Below are 21,790 nucleotides of genomic sequence, written 5' to 3'. Positions count from 1 at the left end.
CATATTTATTTCCTCACCATCTTCCTGTCTCCATGGTGGTATTTTGAAGTGCTACTGTAAACCTTTGTTAGGTGGTCTCCACCAAGGCAACTGAAGCTGCAGAAGTGCCACCAGCTCTGCTTTCTGATGGACACAAAGATCCCCCTGCTTTGAACCCAGCTGCCTTCCTCTCTCTTTCATACTTGGCACCTTATCTCCTACAGTTCTGTGGAAAAAAAATAATTACCACTGACAGAAATGCACACACACACACACACACACATATACATGTATATATATTAATAGATATATATAAAGATTTGGGCCAAGATTTATACAATTGGACTTATATTTTGAAAGCATTTTTCTTTTTAGTCGTTAGGTTGCTGTTTCAAAAGGCACTTTGGAGCCTCACTCATGCAGAGGGTCACAAGAAACCACCACAACATGAAACAAAGCAGTCACTGGCAAAGCTCAGACAGTGCTGTGGATTCAGGGACTGAATTTGTGTCCACACACCATGAAACCAGTCCTGCAGGGTGTGTCATGGTAGTCCCCATGCTGGAGTGTTCTCTTCCATCAGCTGACTGGTTCTGCCTGGTTTACAAATAGTTTTTTTGGTAAAATGACCTGCTTTTTCTACATTAATGTGAAGCTCCCTCTGCAGCAGTGGATTCATTTAGGCATTGTAAAATGTGTAAGTGGCCATTTTCAAATTTAATAGCACCTTGAGGCATAAGTTAGGGTTAAGGTCACATTATACCAGGCATTGAAAAAACTCATGGGAGTTTCTCCAAGACAGGAAATTTCTCTTATCTAAGTATTCAAGAATAGCCAAATTTAGGAGGTGAAGTAGCGATGCAAAGAAAATAATCTGCCAACATCGTGTTGCAAGACAATAGAAAAGATAAGAAATTAAACCATAGACCTGATTCAGTGTCTTATCCAGAACCACCGTTGTGTTCCAAAATTAAACAGTAAGACTTAAAATTATATTAGTAGAAGACAAGGAATAAAGTAGGACTGTCTACCTTAACTACCTTTCTGCTTTTTTGAGGTGCTCTGGATTTTTCTTTCCTGCTGTTTGCCTGATATTTGGGCACAGTGTGGAGGAACATGGACCTTCACTCTGCCCCAGTCACATGCTTTTAAATTTTCCTATCCTTTCCAGCATGGAGACTTTGCCCTTTCTGACCAGAGGAGGACATTTAGGCTCCCTGTCCCTGTTGCTCGTGGGCAGCACTGGATTTTACACCTTGCTTTTTTTATTTCCTTGTGCAATTGTGCTTTCTACAGCAGCACCTCCACTCTGAGCCAGCTGCTGGTCCTTCACCTTGTTGTGTGCAAGGGTCTGTGCTCAGAGCATGATTTTTTTCCTTGCAGGTTAATCTCTGCATGCCTTTTCCTGGGTTGGATCTCGCCTGTCTGCTTTACAAACCAGAACCTCTCCTGTTGGCTGGAGTAAGTGAGCCACAAATGTGCCTTTAATTAAGGAACTTTTAACAACTCCAAGTTATGTGTTGATGTGTGAGCTCTTGGGTCCATAATATATTTTGCTGCTTAACTTCTAGTTCAAGGCCTCTATTCTGCCACAAGTCACAACAGTTCATGGCTGGCCTTGTGTTAACTCCTGGCAAGAATGTGTATCTTCTATGTCCTTTCTTCCTAGCAACACAGCAAAATTTCCACCTTTCTTTTCTCTGCCCTGCTCCCTGTGAATAGCTTTGTTTATGGGCTTCACTTGCTCCAGTGCTCGACCAGATTTGTAGACTCAGAAATGTAAATGCTGCTTTGTTTGCTTGTTCAATCATCAATTCTGTTCTGTATGTTCTGCCTGTGCTTCTCATATATTTATTAGGGAATAGCAAAGGAGCCAGAGTCTCTGAAGCTGTATTCACTCCTTGCCAGGGACATTATTTGCAGAGATGCTGCAGGTTCTGCTCCTCTCCATCTAAGCTCACACAAGCTGGTTTCTTGGCTTCTTCCATCAAACTGTTCCATTTGGGGCTTTTCAGTTTTACAATATAGCAGGAAAAAATTTGAGTGAGAAGGGTTGAAACAACACAGGAATGAAATAATGGTGAGGGATGGCAAAACCAGAAGCAGGACTACAAAGCAGTGAGTGCCATGCAAAGCTGTGTGAAGAATTTCAAGGTAGCAGCATTGACAATGCCTGAATTAGGAACTGGAGGATTTAGGAGGAGAAATGTTCCTCTGTAGAAGGTCAAGTTTTCCCTATGTCTTCTGTTTCTTGTCCTGTGCTTAACATTGTTAACAGCAGAAGGAAATCCCCATTTTCTCCTTCATCCTCAATTAGACATGCTGTGTTTCACTTACAAATACCTTCCAAGTAACTAGAGCAAAACAGACCACTCTATGATTACTCCTCTCATTAAATGCAGATTATTTTTTTAAGTTCAGATAGAGTAGGGTGATACAGACATCTCTGTGAGCACTGTCCTTACACATTGTGAGGGCTTTTTTGCAAGAAAGTAGCTCTGGAGATAGATTTTTCTTGTTTCTAGCTCATGAACTCAGCTATGCTGATCTTTCTACTGGTGGCATTTTAGATTCTCCTCCTGATACGTATGTTTTGATATTTGCATGACATCTGCTAGTACAGAAAACCAGGTGTGGTGTGATGAAGACAAGGTCTATGTTACTTGGCAAGTCATATAATCTTAAAATCTGTCATAGGCACATAAAGTATTGAAGTTTAAAGATGGAATATTTTTAAGTCTAGAGTAGGTATTTGCTTTTATTTAGAATAAATGCTTGGATGTTTTCACAAAATGACTGGAATTATAGGCATTGTGTTGAAACCTTCAGCTTTCCCACATGGTTACTTCACGAAATTCCCCAAAGTTTTCCCATCACATAACATGGTGGGCTTTTCTATTGCAGCAGTGCCTTGCTGCACTTTTCCCCAAACAAACAAGTCTTTGGGAAATGGTATCCAGGCAGGATGCAGGGAAATAGGAGATCTCTGTAGCTTCTCTTCCTGGTGTAAACCAAAGCTTAGTTGTCATGATGGTCCATTTGAAGAAATGGAAGAGAGGCAGTTGCTAAAATTGCCAAACAAACCCAAAGTGTAATTGACTTTGTCAGCTGTGAAGACAAGTGTGTTCTGAGGCTGGATGTGTGCTCCTGCATGGATTAAGGAATAAGTGCAAAAGATGGCATGGTTTCACAAAGTGAGAGGAAGGAGAGCTCTATAAAAAGCAGACAAGCCCAACCACCATGGCTTTGAGGGGTAAGTCAGGTTAGGGGGCAGCTGAGGCTCTCAGCTTGCAGCACCAGCAGCAGTCCCACATTAATGAAATATTTTGCTCAGTGTGCTGTGCTGGCTGTGTCAGGCTCTGCAGCTCCTGTTGGTTCCCAAAAAAGCAAAAATGCCTCCCTGGCATTGCCTTGGCACCAGCCAGGCTCCTGAGGGTCAGGAGCAAGTGTTGTCCAGGTGGCAGTCCAAGAGGATGCAGCTTTCCTAGTTCGGGGTATGTATGATCTTAGAAAGAAATTGAAAAGTCTGCTTTGTTTACTATCCCTTTTCCATTTCCCTTCCTTATTTTTTTCTCTGTAGTATGTGCAATATACATCTCCTTTGGAATCTGTCCCAAATGATGGTGTTTAGCCTTTTCGTGTCATGCCCACCTGCTATTTTTCAGACATTTCAGAAAATTACTGGTTTCACAATGGGATTGCAACATATCAATCAGGGACATTAGAACAAAATTGGAGAGGGAGGAAAAATATAAATGCATCCAGAGCTGTTATTTCATGTTAATATGCAGATGTTTTTTTATTGCATAAAGACATAGGGGACCATGTGGAATTTGCTCTCCTCATTCCTTTTGTCCCAGTCCTATTCCCCAGTTTTTGCATCATGTTTGATTGTTGCATTTCCTTGTAACCAAGAGTGTGTATTATCCTTGAGGCACCATCTGCTTGCTTTGTGCCTGTCTGAAACACCACCCTGGGCCCTGGATGCTCTGGTGTCACAGGTTAATAGCCTGATGGATGGATAGGGCAGCTCTGCACTTCCTTGGTGCTCCTGGGCTCAGGGGGTGAATAAAACAAACTCCAGCCCAGGGAACTCTTGGATGCTTCACAGTCAATAGGAATTGGTGCTGATTTGGAAATGTAGGTGAAGATTGCAGCAAGGCATGTGTGTTGTTACAGAAGGTTTCTGTTTGGAGTATATTTGGAAAGAGTGTATTTTCTCTTGTAATGCAGTGTGAAGACACAATTCCTATTGCTCATTTCAGCTGAGTTAGAATCTGACCCAGCTGTCTGAGCTGCAGCTGAATTAGCTCCTGAGTCAGTTTTAATGCACTTCTGAAGTGTGACAGGAGTCCCATTTTCCCTGACTCATTTTTAGCCCATTGTCAGTACTTTGATATGATCTTCAATAAAGATATGACAAACTCAATTTTCCCCATTACGATTGCCCTTTTAAGCAATAACATTTTTCTCAGACTGTATTTTTCAGTTTGTCTTGCATAGTCCAAAACTCAAAGCCACAAAATCAACAACATTTAGGTCTTTTGGAATCCACACTTAGGATGGTTGTGTATGTCAGCATCCTTTTCTACAATGCAGTAGAGCAGAGATGAAGCATATCCAAAATAAGGCCAAAGATTTCTCTAATATTTAAAGAGTAAAATAATTTATACATTTTAAACCACGTGTTTTGTGAATCAAAGCTGAGGTCTGTTAGCTCCAAGCTTTCCATTTTCTTTCAAAAAACCCCAGATCTGAACTTAAGCTATTAAAGGGATGAAGCATCATTTTAAGTGCCCGTAGGAAGAAAAAATAGGACACCACTTGAGGGCAGCAAATGCTCAGCTTCTTTCTGACAATATAGCAAAGTGTCATGAGGAGGCAGAGGACTACTTCTATTTTCCGTTCATTTATCGTGTAATTTTTGACTTGTTGAAGAGCATTGTTTCCAAATAATTGCACAGATAGATTTTTTTAATTGCTGCAAAAATAAATAAGGGAAATTTTGTTCTGGGTTTTTTTTTTTTTGCTTTGGAATTCAGCAAACATATGAAGGTGCATGGAAGTTTTTTGAAGGTGGAAGAGAAGGAATCCAGCAGTAGAAGCTAATTTTCACCAAATAAGTCTTAGGAATTTCACATGCCATTTGTGCAAAGTCTTCACACTGGAAAATACAGAAAAACATATGAACTAGGAAAGAAAATATTTCAGTATAAATGATAATGTGGGATCATGTAACTTTCAGATACCTAAAGAATGAAGCCAGTGTCAAAATACACATTTGGTTTGTCAGATTAAATCTGCACAAGAACCTCTAATCCTAGCATAGACTATTACAGAACTTGATTTCACTACCTTATCTTTCCCCAAAAAATACTGCATTTTAAAATGCAACAAAAATGATAAAACACAATCCATCATCTGCAGCTAAATTTATGCCTTTGTGCTCCCTTAACAGTTTTAGAATTTAGATGCCAAGTAGAGATCTTTACCAATTAGGGTAACAGGCTGATCAGCCAGGAGGTTATTTGGAAACTCGATGGAGAAGCCCATGAGGTTTTTGTTGTGATTCATGATGAGGACAGAGAAGTGCAGGTTCCTGTTTAGTTTTTTACTTTCTTCCCAGTGCCATCTTTCCTCAGCTGACTCATTTTGCACATTTCTTGTGCCGGTTGCTGCCTTCTCTCTACAACCTTTGGTCCTCGTTGGAGGTTTCCATTCCTCTGCTCTGCAGTTTGAGCTTCTCCCCCCATCCCCTCACTTCCTTGTCCTCTCCCAAGCTCCTTTTCCATGTCAGCTGGAGCTCTCCTCCTCCTCCTCCCCCTGAAGCACCAGGATGGGAGCAAGCAGAGAGCCTCAGAAATCACTTCCACCTCCTCTGCTTGGTGCTGCAGCATCCTCAGGGCAGGGATGTCCTGCTCAACCCCATCAGCTGTGACTGTGTGTGAGTATTTTGGGACCTCTGAGTCTTGTACAGCACAACCTGAGCAGATTTTCACAGAGGCTGCAAATATCAGCACTGATTTCATCCACGTTTTTGCTAAACTTTAATTTCTGGTCAAAAGCACGGAGTTGCTGGAGAGTTCCAGTTTTATGGTGGTATTTATTTTAATGTTAGTGAAAATGTGAAGTCAATTTGCCATTTTCAGAAACGAGTGAAAAGCATAAGCCAACTAAAAATATATCTGCATACAGAAATAAAATTCAAATTCAATGCTTAATGCAATTCAGCACCATAATAGGCAATTTCAGTTCATGTGAACAAAGTTGATAGGTTTAATTGAAGGCAGGCTTATGTAATTGAAAATGTAAAAGGTGCCTTACCTCTAAGTATTGTCATTGGTGTTACCTCTGCTGTTTCTCTTGTCTGAGGTCATCTTTTCCTGTGGATGCACAGGAATTTTAAAAGGGGATAAATGTCTCTTTTTCACAGATATAAACCCACCACTCAGAAACACTGTTGGTCAGAGTTTTCAAGATTTGGCACTGCTTTTGCATTTTTAAATTTTCAGCCTTTTTTTTTTTTTATTCCAATCTGTGAGAAAGAAACTGTCTTTTCCACAGTGCCTTTTCATTGTCCCTCCCACTGAAAGTAAACTGGAGCTTGCAGACCACTCTTCTAAAAATCAGGGTTTATATCTGTTTCAGATGAAGTCTGCAGAAACCGGCCATTACTGAAATGCTGCTTTTTTTACTCTATCTTGTACAGGAAATCTGTTTCAGAGCCAGAATTACAGATTGAATCTCAGGACTTCTACACCTTTGGTTCAGCAGCAAGACCATCTGTCACTTCTAATTCCTGCTATGAAAAAGATGATCTAGTTATCTTTGATGGAATAGCTCTGAATTTTGCAAGCTACAGTCTTCTCCTTTTCCTCAATTAGATTTTCCTCCCCTCCTACATACTGGAATCTCTATAATCTCTATTTGAAGGTTCAGCCTTGGATAAAGCTAAACCCCAAAAGAATGATGCCTTTTTAATCACTGGCTCCCCACTGCATATGATATAAACTTGCAAACATGCTAGCTCCTCTCACCAAAGCAATTTTGACTTGCTTCCAAAGGGGAGAGAAAACAGGTGAATTCCTTGTCACTTTAGATTTCACTAAAGATATGCAGAAATTTTGCTGCATTTCAAGCTTGATATATGTTTTAGAAGGTAGAGGGTTTATAAGGAGGGGCTGGATATTTTTTCAGGCATGTCTACATCTTAACCAGCATCTGCATATCATTTCAAGGTTACTTTTAAATCTTCTGGATTTTCACTCAGCTTTGTTTGACTCTCAAAGGCAAAGCACTCTTTCTCACAGGACCATTAAATCATGATGAGATTCACTTTTACAAAGAGGAAAACAATCCATTCTTTTTTCTTTGGAGGAAACCATCCTCATCTTCATCTGGGTAAAGAGATGCTTCCTGAATCATAATGTGTTCAGTCTTTCACATATGTGTTTTCTTGGTGTAAACTACAGCTAAACAGCACGTGATATAATCACATGCTTTTGTACTGTAGGTGAGGGATTGTCTCAGGCTGTTCCATCCAGCTATTGTTTTTTCCCACCCATGTACACATAAACACGTTCCTGAAGCTCAAACTCAGCTGTGTTTCTCTAGGCATGTCTTGGGACGTGTCTCTGCTGTTAAATTTTAATGAAAATAAGATTGAAATTTTAGGGATTAATGACCGCTTGGCAAAAATTCAGCTGATATCTACTTTAGCTGCACCACTTCTTCCAACCTCCCTTCTCCAATGAAAAACTGAAAAGGACCGAGGAACAGAAAGCTGTTTCTAGGATACAATGTGCAGCACTTCCTACTCTTGGCTCTCTCTAACTTCAGCCTCTCAGCTCTGTCATTTTTTTCTGTTTATGAATTTAAAATAGCTTTTGCCACCAGATAGTGAAGTGGAAGCAGGAGCATTTGTCCCAGCTGTGAGTGGGATCACCTTGCTACCGTGGTAAAATCAAAGGGGCTGATCTTCACATGGATTTTACATTAAGGTAATTTCCACACCTTACTTACCTTGCTGTTGGGGTAAAACCTTTCCTGCAGTGAGTTCAGAGGCTTTATGCATGTGTGTGAGAGCACATATGTCTCTGTGCAAAGCATGGCTTCTCTGCATTGGCATTCCAGCTGGCAGTTCCTGGAAAGCTCTATGGAAAGCCACCCTGCAGCTCCAAAATCTTCTGCAAAAGGCAAATCATGAATGATGTGGCCTCCCTCCTTCCTGCCACTCATACCTGTGCTGTCCTTTCTGTGCTCCAGCACGTGGGCAGAACGGCAAAGAGATGGTTGCTTTTTTTGTAATCCCCCCTTTGAAGGGAGAACCAATTCCTTTTTTTTTTTTTTTTTTTTTGGACATTCCAGATGAAGGGAAAAAAGGAGAAAAAAAAATCTTTTGAACTGGGTTGCCCCAGGTTCATCTGGGTACAAACACTTTGGGTACACTGATCCATTGTAAACTCCTGGAACAGGAACAGGATGCAGGTATGGTAGACAATTATTATGAAACAATTGCTGCTCTGTATCCAGCCAGTTTACAGCTTTCTGGTGTCCCTGAGATATAGGTGCTGGTTTCATGTTCTTGGCAGCCCTCCACACCCATAAGTCAAGGTCCCCCCTTTTTGACCAGGAGCTGGCAGGAGGCTCTCAGATCAATGGTGAGGGGCTATGGAGAAAAGCTTCCCTCAAACTGGAAAACTGAAGAGATTTTCTTGTCATTTAAGCTCGGGAGACAAACATCCTCACCAGCATTCTCCACTTGCAGTACGTGATTACTCTGAGCTTTAGGAAGCAAACAAACAGTAATCATTAAGAGCAGTTTATTAAACAAAATAAATTTCTCCTTGTGCCATTGACTAAAGAGTAAGCAATTTAGCAGTTCCTAATTATGAGGTTATGCCTGGATTTTTCTAAACTGAAATGACAGTTTATATACACTTTTTTTTTTTAGGAACACAGTCACTTTTTGAGGTTTTTACACAGATGAACTCTTTGATATCTCCTCTGCCCACAAGTACCACCATATGCAAGAGATTGAAAATGGTGATGGAAGTGATTGAAAATTGTGTTGTAAATCTTGGTGCCTGCTTCTAGCAAATTGCAGAGGCTTGAATATGTGGCACATACCCACAGTATTTTATACCTGCCCTGATGTTTAACAGAAGGGTGTTTTTTTCTGAGCCAATTCAGTCAGATACACACACTCACTCCAGACCCATGTTTGGGATGGTGAAATGAAATAGTTCCCATAGTTATTCCTAGAAGTTAATTAGCTGTGACAGTGGGAAAGTGACCACCTCATGATTCTTGGATATTTATAACAAGGCTGTCACTTGCTAGGTTAGTCAGGTCAGAGAGGAGATGAGAGTGTGAAGTCAGGGTTCTGGTGGCACACAGAGCTGAATGTGCATCATTGCTCTTCCTTGCCATGGCTTGGATGTTGGCAGGAAGGATTTCTTGGTGCAGAGTTGGTAACATAACCCCAGCTGTGATCCCTATCTTTGGCTGTGCTGCAGAGCTCTGTAGGTGCATCTGCATTGCCTTCATCACATGCCTCCAGAGTCTGGCCTGGGATTAATGACATGGAGATGTCTTTTCTGCTCCTGCTTTCCTCAGCTCAAGGGCAGGCTTCCAGGGGCAGAGCAGAGCTGTGGCAGAGGATGGAGAAGGGTCACAGTGCCATCCCTCAGCTGCAGTGACTGCACCACCCATCTGCACCAAGTGCTGGTTGCTCTCTGGGGGACACAGAGGGATATTTGGGGTTTTTTTGCCTCTACTTTATATATTTAGCAATTGGAACTTCCACTGTTGTGCCTCAGGACTTACTGTAGCTGTGCAGTTCCCTAATGCATGAGTAGATGTTTGTTTGGCTCTCCAATTTTGCCATGTAATCAAGACTTAATGTGCTAAATGTGTTCTCTGTAAACTGGTATCAGCACAGCTGAGCATGACCTGAGCAGCTGGGAATATTTCTGAGAGCATTTTTTGTGGTTTTGAGAATTAAAAGAGCAAAGGAGTTACATCAACAGGGGAAAAAAACCTCTCAAATTACATGTTTTGTGCAAATCAGAAGTATTTTATTGGTAATGATAGCCTAACCTGGAACAGATTATTCCAAAGATCTTTCTCATTTAGAGTACCATTTATAAATGTTGTCACTGCTCAGAAAAAGAGATATCTCACACTAAGAGAACTATGAATTACTATCATGACAAGGAGAAAGCACAGAAGTTCATTTTTGTCTGTCTGTCATTACGGTCCTTCAGTTTTCCTTCAGCAGGAAAAAACTTTCATAGAACTTCAGCATGATTTGCAGAGTGTCATTTCTCATTTCTCTGTTAAAATTTCCTGCCCATAAATAGTGTGCCAAATGTTGTAGTGGGTTTGTCATCTGCCCAATATTCTTCAGAGCAAGCAGCTGACTGTTGGCTCCCCTAATTATTTCTTCTTCTAATATTGTTTCCTCAGAGCTAGCTTGAAGGGGGAACAAACCCCAACTATATATGCATATATATAATCAAGTAAAACCAGACATTTCTGTCAAAAAAAAAAAAAAAAAAAAAAGTGAAGCTTTGGAACAAACAATAAGTTTCATGCAAATGTCTCTCTCTTAAAACTGGCAAGATTTCAATAAGCATTTTCTGAGAAGCATTTCATTTTATTTTACTGAAAGGTGGGATACTTCTTTTTGCACTGCTATGAACCCCCACTGGAGAGCCAAGCTGGGAAACTGCCAAACCTCTCATACCTGCAGTGACAATGGGGAGCCATATCAACACACACAAACCCATATTTAACTAAACTGTTCAATTGAATTCTAATCTCCAGCTAATCACTAAAGTTGAGGGGAAAAAAAATCTCCCTATTCATGTTTTATTTCTAAAAAATACCTTTATGAGGTAATACAAGTGCATGAATGGATGAGAGACTCAAGCACAATAAACTGTCTACAAAGCTAAATGAGCTAGGGGGGGTCACATTCTATTAAACATCTCACCCATGAAACTCACAGTTAAAAAGAAACTTTAAATGGCATTTTTGGAAGGCACTGAAATGGAGTTTGGAAAGTTACTGAAGTAACTTTTTTGGTGGTTCTCAGGGTAGAAGGTGATACAGAGATGTGTTTTTGTTTTGCTTCATTCCAAGTCTCCTAAGCCACACAAATCAATGAGATTACAACAGAAATACCAATGGACACAAATTTATGTGTAATTGGGCACATTTTGTGTTCAAAACAGAGCTGCAGCCTTCTGAACAGAACATGTCTGTGTGTTGGAGGGTGTAGGGAGACCTTTCACCCTTCCTGCTGCAGCACTATGTGCAGGGGAAAGCATGTCAGCCCTGAGTCTGGGCATCAGGCTGGAATCTCCAGTGTGGCTGCCACTATCCAGCTTAAATTCTTCTCAGTATTTTCAGTGGGAGAGATCACAAAAGAAAAGAGGTGTTTTTTGACTTCCTTGGGGTCATATTGGAGGTTGATAATGGGGGCAATGTGGGGTTAAAACACACAATTCTTAAGTCAGGACTTGGACCACAGCCCCTCATCACTCTTTGCAAGGTAATGGGTGTCCTCCCCTGGTTTTACCAAAGCAAGACTGATGTTCCTGGTAAAAGCCACATCTGGAGAAATATCTACCTGTTACAGAAACAAAATATAATTTCACATGAGGATGCTGTGGAGCAGTTGTGAAGAACAAGATATTTGAATACAGCTTGTTCTCAAGCTCTGCTGCTCAGGTCTCTTGTTCTCCAGAAACCTGTTAGCAAAACAGAAAGGTCTCCCCTGGACCACCCCTCACAGTTTCAGGGGCTTACTCTCTGGGTCTGAGTTTCCCTTTTTTTTGCAGACCCTGAAGGCCAGTCTGCTCCATGCTAAATCTTTGCTGATTTCAAGAAATTCCTTGCAAGTAGCTCATTTTTCTGGCTGTCCTCCCTGCACGGCAAGGCTGGGCGTATCCTTGATTTAACCTGGCGGTGAGAATTACTGGCACTCACTTTTGACTCAAAGGGTTCTCCCTGACCCAGGTTTTATACTTGTGTGCAAACCCTGGCAGGAAAAATAATTTTCCAGTGTCTTCCCATTTGTCCTGTTATTTTACCGCGTCTCCAAATCTCACCTTTCTCCCTGTGAATGGGCCAATGTGACCTTCTTGGCCAACACTTGCTGAAGATGAGAGCCCACAAAGTTGTTGTGGGGGACTATCGAATGTCCCCGAGGTAAGGCATGCATAAAACATGAGCACAGAGTCGTAAATAACTCGGCTCCTCTTCATTTATTTTAAAATAATGACGGTTGTTTAACTGGCTTAAAAGGGTTACTCTTTCACCCCTAGCTTGTTCTGAGCACCGTGGGAAAATGGCACGGGCACTGTTTAGTTTAAGGGATGTAGTCATGCAAAACCTTTGCTGTACCTTCTGGAGGAAGCTGGAGTGTTTCAAGAAATAATGAAGGTGTGAATCATCACAATTCTGAGCTGTCTGATAAGAAAATCTTTTAATCTCTTGTAGCAGTGCAAGGGCTCCGATTGCTGCAATTCTCTTTTATAAATTGTGCAATAAAATATTGAATAAATCATTGCAAATGAATACAGGATTATCAGAAGTATTTCCCTTTGATATCACTATTTCTGACCGGTGTTCTTTAAAGGCTTTTACTTGTTAGTTTAGTTTTAGGAGACAAATAAAGTAATTAGTGCTCTTTCTTTTTTTCCCATTTTATGGTCTGTTCTTGGCACACTTAGAAAACATTTGAGCTTGAACAGTTAATTTTCAGTTGTGCCTGTTAGCAGGAATTATTTCCATTTTTCAAAAACAAGTAAGAAAACAACCAGGATGAGATACTGGTTTCATTAAAAGTGTATGCAAAGGATGAGGTGTTTTGTTGCTTCTGCCCTCTTTTCTTTTCTTTTTTTTCTTTTCTTTTCTTTTCTTTTCTTTTCTTTTCTTTTCTTTTCTTTTCTTTTCTTTTCTTTTCTTTTCTTTTCTTTTCTTTTCTTTTCTTTTCTTTTCTTTTCTTTTCTTTTCTTTCTTTTCATTTTAATATATTTTAAGTAATCAAAACCCACTAAAAAGTATTCAGTTTTATGTGTGTCTTTAGTCAACAAAACCCTCCGGAGTTCCATTTTGAAAAATACTGTCATTGTTTCTGGAGTTTGGCTCCACACACTCTGTGTTTTTGCAGGACAAAATCTCTGATCTTTTACCAAGGTTTTATGTTTTTATTTGTACAAAAACCACACAATGCCATAGGATGCCAAGAAAGTGAACAGTATGGTAAGATTTAGGCTTTTGGGGAGTCCTTTCAAGATCAAGAAATAGATACAATCAAGTAAATAGCTCAAACTGGAAACCTCAGAACCCAGCTTTAATATGTGACTCTTCTCATAATATACAATATGACTCTGATTTAGCTTTATCACTTCCCTGATCCCTTCCTAGGCAGCAGATGCCCATTGGCTAGAGAGAAAATCAAACATTATTCACTGCTACGTTGACTGTGGATGGTAAACATGTATTTAGAACATAAGGCAATGTCCTGCTGTAAGAGACTGGAATAGTGGAGCTAGAGAGAGGAAGAATGAGTTACAATCATAAAAAAATACAGCTTGAAGTGTTTGGGTTGGAATCTGTTGTGATTTACTCACCAGCTCCTTGCTCAGGTTGCTGCTCTGGGTGGGAGCTACAGGCAAGGGGCAGCACTGCTGGGTGTCCATGAGCATCCTCCAAGCACTCTGGTTTATAAAATAAAAGCACTTTTTGGAAACAGCATGCCCACTTACCTTTTGAAAGTTTGTTAGGTTTTTTTATTGCTAGAACACCTTTTACTAATATTTGATAAGTATGTGAAAAAAAAGTGAAAAAAATTGCATCAATAGTAAGGTTGCTCATGGTGCTTTAATTATTTGGTCCATTTGCTTCACGCAGGAAGTTATTAGGTAAAATACCTTTGTGTGCAGATTAGAGATGTGTGACACACTCTGGCTCATTGTCTGGTTGTGCAGCTCAGATGAGGGTCAGGCTGCCTGGCCTTTGTCACCTCCCTCCCTTCATACAGCTGTTCACAGCCAGCAATCGGCTTGGGAAAGAGCACACAGTTCAACCTCTGCTCGTGTGCCAGCCAGGAGTGACTTCTTCCTGCAGAAAATTCCCAGACTGGCTTAGGAAACTGCTTTGGATGCTGCAGGGAGGAAGCCAAGTGACTGTGAGCTGCAGGGAGTGAGTGAATAGCTGAGGATGAGTAGTGGAATGGGAAGGCCATCTCTGCCAGGCATGGTTATGTCTCCTGGGATGTTGGAATTTAAAATGTCTTTTAGACATTTTTAGATGTTTTGGGTTTAGGTTAGAAATATTTGAGATTGTAGTAGGTAGTTGAAAACAGTTGTGATTTTAGATTTGAATTATAGAACAATTTACCAACCTTGCAGGAAGAACAAGAGGTCACAAAAATTTAGATATTAAAGTAGAAGTAGTCACAAAATAGAGGAAAGAATTTTTGAGTGCTGTACAAGGAGGTTTTAGGTCTTGTACAGGGGGGTTTTAAGTTTTATACATAGAGGTCAGAGGTTTTAAGATTAAAGAATTTAAGCCTGCCCTGTCCTCCCTCTTTTTCCTTCCTTACTTCCATGTTCTTAGTGATGTTATATTTATAGATTGGTTTAGAGTAGAAGGGTATTATTTAATATAAGTAATAAGTATTAGAGAAAAATTATAACTATTTAATATGCAATGCTTTATATAAAAGATAGTATTAGCTTTGGGTGGAGAGAAAAAAGAAGAAGATAAGAGTTGAAAAGGATGTTAGAGTGTGTGTGTGCTTTCTTTTTGAGCTGCTGCTGGGGCTCAGAGGTGTGGTAGATTTATGGTAAAATGTCCCTGGGAGGGCAGGAGAGGTGCTGAAGATGAGCTGAGACCTCCTTGCAGCTGAGCAAGGGGATCTCAGTAGGTGGTGGAGGTGCATTTGTGGAAGAGGACAGACTGAGGAGAACACAAGTGACTGAATCGTGCATTTGCCTGGTTTATGTGCAGGCCATGGGCTGGACAGGAGGACTTGACAGGCCTGAGCTCTTCTCAGGGCTCCTGAAGTGTTGAGATGGTGAAGGATCTGCGAGGAGGAGGGAGCTCCTCCGTGCAGCTCTGCCTTGTGCTGAGGGACAGCTGGCCCTTCCTGGAGCTCTGTGACACTGCAGTGAGCTCACCTTGCTGTCCTCCTGCTCTGGGTACATCTGTGGGCTCATGGTCCCTCTCATTTTGCTGCAAAAATTATATGGATGATATGGAGCATGTGTGATCACACTCTGCCTAAAATGGGCTTTAATTCCATCTGATTCAGATACAAACTCATGCAGCAGTTGGGACTGTGTGTGAATTGCTTGAGTTCTCCTTGGGTTTCTTTAAACCTGAGGCAATAGCACAGCAATCTAAAGATAACCTGGTGTAGAAAAATAATAGAGATGCTTCTGTTGTTCCCTTGCCATTTTCACTTCCTTTCTTTTTCTTCGAAACCCTGTTTATTTCCCCGTAGGGCTATGAAATAACAGGAAGCAAGAACACCCCAGCTAGGCAACATCTCTTCTGCAGAACTGCAGGAGATTACATCCTGTGAAAAGGTTAATGAGGAACTGAGACTTTTTTTGGTCAGGATAAAGAGAATTATTCACTTCCTGGTGCACTAGAAGCATTCGTGAAACCTTTTAGGAAATGGCATAATGTATTTTTAGTGCAAAATTAGGCTGGAAAGAAGTTGCAAAAAGCTGTACCATCAGTCCAGGATTTGATACATCTGACATTCAGCAGCTGCAGGTTTTCTTGCTTCCTTTCTTCATTGAAAATGGATGTAGATGACTTTAGAAAAAATATCTTTCTTCTCTCATATCCTCATCAGACTCTCCCTGAAAAATGCAGTGTGTGTGAGCCAAGCTGGTGCTGGAGACTGATCCTGCTGGTCACCAGGCAGAGTGCACAGCTCAACCCTCCCTTTCCACCTTTGAGAGGACTTTTGTGGCTCAGAGCCCATTGCCATTTCCCTGCCTTCTTCTCCTGGCCCATGGAAGCTGCTTCCAGGGCTGCTACTATGCACACTCAAATATATATATATTTTTTTTTTTTCCAATCTCTGCATTTTAGCTATACATTCTCCTTTTCAAAAGGCTGGATGCTTTGAGATAATGAACTCTTTCCACAGGTCATGCTGCTTTCTCTTCCTCTGGATTCCTCTATTAGCAGAAAGCTACCGGTTTCTAGAAAGAAATTGTCTTGATTTCTTTATAGCCTCAATCTGTTCTCACCAAAGCCACTGGCAAACCTTCTGTTTATTTTTCAGGGATACAAAAACTAAGCCAAGTGCCATCAGACAAAGATCAGCACATTTACTGAACCACGAGCAAGGCCTGGGGAGCCTAGTTAAGTAATTCATTACAGCTTCTTTGAAATTCCTCACTAAATAGGTTTGGGATAATTTTTTTTGCCAGAAATGCTAGCTTGCTGAAGTGGAAACATTTTGTGGCAATGTACCAATTTCTGCTATCCAGAAGGTTATTTTTGGGTCCCAGGTGAAATTTGATGGGGAGAAAAGGAGGCAGAGAAGGACTTTTTGCCTGTAATAGTGTGCTGAACAAATGTAGCTACCACAACTTCTGGGCTAGAATTGCTTGCAATTGCCTGAGCACATCTGGGCAGATGGACCTAGACCTTGATTTCAGGTGTCTAAAATGAAAGGCATTTGAAAGAGGATTGAAATGAGGTTGGACTGGATGATCTTGAAAACCCAACCAAGCCAAACCATCCTGTGACTCTATGAAGTCTATATGTTTGTGATGTGCAATTGCTAAATATTCCTATTTATATCCGGTTATGAGAAATGATGTTGGAATTGAGAGGGCCATCAACCTGAGGAAAGTAGAAACATCATTTAAGCCCAGTATTTTCATAAGGATTTGAATTCCATGTCATAATGAAGCGTGACATTTCCTGTCACAGGGCACAATGTTAATTCAATGCTCAGAAGGCACTTTAGAGATATCATAGAAGATCTTGTCAAGAAGGATCAGCAAATGCTGTTTCTAGTTTAAAAAATCACTAGAAACTGGGAAAGTGTGTTGAATTAAATCCATGACATCTTTACCTTGTCCTAACAGCTTTCTCTGGCTGTGTGGTCACTGTCCAAGACAGAACTCTGGGCTAATGAATACTTAGTTCAGTCTGATGCAGTGGAGTGTTTTATGCTATTTTGAAGAAATTTTGCATGAAGGCAACAGGAAAAAACATTCCTGCCCCCTTCAGCTGTGCCTGCTCTCTGCCATTAGCACTGTGTGTCTGTAGCTGCACTGGCTCTTGCAGCTGAGCTCTTCCACAAGGCTCTGGAGGTCTCAGTGAAGGAAAAATGATAACAGAGTCATGAGAAGTGCTGAGGCTGGAACGAGACCAAATACCCATCAGCATTCCACTGGTTTTGATCCATCACTGACAGCAAACCAAAGTCGGGGATCCACATTAATAAAGGTATTAAAATACCTAAAGCTCACCAAAATCTCTGTGAGTAAAGTGTCTGAATATTTTTATAATCTGTATCCTAACAAAGTTAATAAATAACGTTTCTGTTAAATCAGAGTGTTGATTTGGCTGATTCAGGCTTTACAGGAATGCAGTAAAATTATAGTTATTCTCAAATAGTTTAAAGTATCATATGGTTACCTTGCATTTCAAACATCAGCTTACCTTACTGTTGTGCTGCATTGTGTTGATGTCACAGGCAGTACACAAGCAAAAAAATGAACCAATGATGAATGCTTGTACTCCAACAAAAAACAGATTAGGATTTGCTTTGTATGTTGATTATCATTTTATTTATAAGCAGAACATATTCTAAATATTAATATTAAGTGATTTACTTTGCACAACAGTATAAGTATGAAGTTCCAGGGTTTTTGCTTAGATGCTGGGTCCCATCTGCTGTATCCATGGTGATAGCAAGACTTTTGTTCTGATTCCTTTTCAAATCAGTGTTGTGGTTCTTAGTGATTTTGAAACTACTTTCCAGTAACTCTAAAAATTAATGGTTAATCAAGCAATCTCAGCTTTGGCTCAGTTATCTATGTGCATGCACCCATTATTAAGTATCAATCTACCTCCAGCAGCAAAACCTTTCATTGTGGTTTCAAAACCTTTCTTGTGCTGCGTCTGTAGGGATAGGATAATCTTTTTGAAGAAAATCTGATGAAATTGCACCAAAGCTTTCTACGTCCTTTATTGGGAAATATAAAGGTCAAGCTCTTTCTTTGTAGGGATTACTGGGTCCATACAGCCTCAGTAGTAGGAGTGAGCAATAGGAATGAGGGAGTGGAGTGATAAATCAGAGGAACACTTGCTTCAGTAGATATCCCTCTTACAGCAATTTGCTCTTGGAAAGATAGTAGGGTTTGTAGATCATCAGATCTTTTCTGGAAATGTTTGGGTAAAAAAGCCCAAACATAAAGTTAAAATATGTGACTACAGAGAGAAGAGAGATTATAAAATAAGGGTGTCCCCACGTGCATGTTTCAGAGTGAGGAAGGCAGAAGGTACAGCAGGGTGTGCAGACGAAATACCTTGGAAAGCAAGTGAGAAATATTCTCAATTTTGACAGCTGTGGAATGGGAAAGCTTTAGCTGTCCACCCCATATGAGGGATGACATGGAGCATTATGCCAATGGGACCAGCAAGAACCTGGGTTAGCCCAGAATGTGAGACATGCCAGTGGGGAAAATCAGTGTGTGACTGCTACAGCTCCTCTTCTATCTAGAGACTTTTCCCCAAGCTTGGGCTGAATCAAATTACTATGTGTCTGATAGGAAACTTGAAAATCTTCCTGGTATTCATCAGGAACTGCAGGTTTCCAGAAACTGTGTATTACCATGCTCAGGCTGAACAAAATGAAGTACTCCAGAGATTTGCTATGCTGTAATTTGCCCTTGAACAAAAATGAAGCTTAAAAGAGGTTTAACAAATATTCACACTTCTCAAGTACTTCTCTGGGGTTCTGGCCTCCCACTTGGCTTTATACACTGAAGATGAGGGGGAGAAGCCTGCACTGTGATTAATGCCCCTGACAAGGTCACCTGGATAAAATGTTCTTGGCTGGAAAAAGCCAGTGAAGGGTCTGCAGTGATGTGGTTTGTCATTAACATACATTACCAGTGATTGAAAGGTAACCTGAAGTCTTGTTTCTGTGGCTGTGCAGGACTTTTATAATTTCAAATAAACAGCTGAAGATTTTCTCTGTTTCCTCCTCAAGTGAATGTGCAAAACATTTGGCTCTGGCCATTCCTCACATTTGCCAGAAGAGAGCTCCTCCCTGAGCCAGTGATGACAGAATGTGGTCCATTTTTTAAATGGGGATTTGCAAACTCAAACACATTCACAAATCAAGTTCAGTCAGGGGATTCCTCACATTCCTTCCCTGAATGGTCTCCAGACTCCATGAAAAATACAACTGGTCTGCACTCCATATGACCATGTTTTTTTAATTTTGCTCAGGGGGATGTCAAATGATAATCACTGTCAGCCAGTTTCACAAATGTCTAGAAATTAACCTCAAAGTCAGTGCTATCAAGATGGAAGGTTTCTAATATATCTTGAGCTACTTCTGATGTACAATAAGATGCAAAAATACCTCTCTTATTTACAAACAATTTGACTGATGGCAGAGATACTTTTAAAATTTGACACTTCAGTCGGTGGAGTTGCAAGATGTTCTGAAGGACATGACCAGAGTTCAAAATGAACTTGGTCAGACAGACAGATGAATAGAGAACTTGTCAGAGAGATGAATAGGTGAATAAGCAAAAGGATGTTCAATGTACCAACTGTGACATTTAGGAAGGAGAGTACAAATGCCAGGTGGGTACTGTCTGCTAAGCAGCAATTTGGGAGAGGAAGGTTTAGAGATGAGAGTGGAATAACACTCTTTTAGTCAGCAGCATGGTATTGAAAAAAATAGGAATTTCACCCTGGGCTGAAGTTGAGTTTTAAATAGTTCAGGTAGTCTTAAAAGTTCTTTACCAGTACTTCTGTGATAAATGCCTCATTTAGGTCTGATGGCCATTTATCCTCTGTGTAGATGCTCCATTTATTTTTGCAAAGCTAACTCATTCATTACAGCAAGCTCTTAGTAAAATGAAGCATTCAACTGGGAAGGTTGGCTTATGGCAGTCAGCCTAAAGACGTCTCCAATTTAGCTTTGAATTAATTTAAACAGGCCCAGTGTAACAGCCCTTAAAGCTCACATGCAGTGGGGTGCCTCCTCTCCTTGGACTTGCTTTGAGAGTGAATTGTTCCATGGAGAAAGACAAGGTGCTGCAGAGGACATCCCAGGGAGTCTTCCTGGGACTCCCATTGTCTTGAGAAATCTAAGGAAATTTACTCAGGCTATGGTAATATTTTGTGGCTTCATCCATTTATATGACTTGGCTGACATGGATTGATGATGAGCACATGATTCCTATATTGAATTAATCTGAATTCTGCATTTTATTAAAAACAGTGGAGACCAAACAAAAAATTATCTTGCACACAGACTCTGATTTTCTCTTTTCTTAAAGCACAAGTAATACAAAAATACAAATATCTTCCTTCCTACATAACTATTTAGCCAATACACATTTAAACAGAAAAAACTTCTCACCTGTGTATCCTATATTGCACAAATTTGACAATACTTTAGCTATCCATGTTAGCTGCTCAGAGCTTGGTTTAAAGATTTTCAGCAAAAGGAAATTTCAGGTGGCTTTCAGTGGAGGCAGAACAGTCTGGGGTCCCTCTCAAAGCAACCCTCTTCCTTTAGGAGTTTCACAAACTTCTTTTACATATAACCTATTAATATTTATTCCTGACTCATGAAAGAAGGCCTGGGCTAGATGGTAGCCTTGAAGTGGCCTTTAATTTCTATGACCTCTTCATTTTTTGCATAATGATGTGTGACTTCAAACTGCTTGTAGGTAAGTGCAGGCTGAAAAATGTTTCCTTTGCCTCCCTGAGGGCTCCATCAAAATGAAGCAAAGCAAAGTGAAGTAGGATAGCTGAATGGGGCCCTCAAAATCTAGAAGATACTACATCTTGTCTGTCTGCAGATCCCCTCTGTGCTGCAGCCTCTGCTCACTGCTTAGTTTGCAGAGATAAGTTGGCCTTATCTGGAAATATCTCTGTACTTGAAACTTCTAAGCGGAGCAGATGCACACACCTCCTCATATGTAGAGTAACCTGTGAGGTTGGACTATCTGGTCTCATAAACCAGAATCTGTCATCAACAGTCTGCTTTTTGAAGTTTCTGCATGGCTTAACTGTAGAGTGCCCTCTCCCTCTGAAGATAAGATCAGAGACTGGAGCAGCAGTAGCCAAATGTGCCTGGCAACGTTTTCCTTTTCTTTCCCCTTCTCTTTCTCCCATGCAAACACATACAAAGCTAAACAAAACACAAGAAAAGAAGCGGAAATAACTGGGATTAACCAATCTAATATAAAACCTGTATCAACAGCCTCAGCCTCTGCAAAGCTTTAAAAGCCTTTCGGACTGACTTGGCTGACAAATGCCCATCACTCTAAATCTCTAAATCTTGTACCTGAGTAACCAGGAAGATGCCTCCCAGAGAGAATATTGCTCTTGGTTTTCCTACCAGGGGAGCACAAGTTACACAGACTTACAGCACTGCTGTTCCTCGCCTTGAGCTCTTGCCTGAAGTCAGAAACAGAACATAGTGCACAGGAGCTGCTCTCATTTCCTGTCTCCAAGCCATTCACAGGCTTTCCCAGACTTGCCAAGGTATAAGAGGTGTGTCTTG

General features: G+C 40.7%; 1 long non-coding RNA gene across 2 annotated transcripts in view; it reads left to right on the top strand.

Annotated features, from left to right (window-relative positions):
• LOC110475696 (uncharacterized) overlaps positions 1 to 21,790 on the top strand; it is a 338,194-nt gene that overhangs the window by 77,840 nt on the left and 238,564 nt on the right. For both annotated transcript variants that reach the window (XR_014957025.1, XR_014957026.1), the window contains one exon: positions 1,363 to 1,440. This is a non-coding gene — a long non-coding RNA (uncharacterized LOC110475696). The remainder of the gene's footprint in view (positions 1 to 1,362; positions 1,441 to 21,790) is intronic.

Source organism: Lonchura striata, chromosome 1 (assembly GCF_050655825.1).
Source record: "Lonchura striata isolate lonStrDom1 chromosome 1, ASM5065582v1, whole genome shotgun sequence".
Taxonomy (NCBI): domain Eukaryota; kingdom Metazoa; phylum Chordata; class Aves; order Passeriformes; family Estrildidae; genus Lonchura; species Lonchura striata.
Note: the sequence above shows the minus strand (reverse complement) of the source record. Positions and strands in the feature narration are given on the sequence as shown.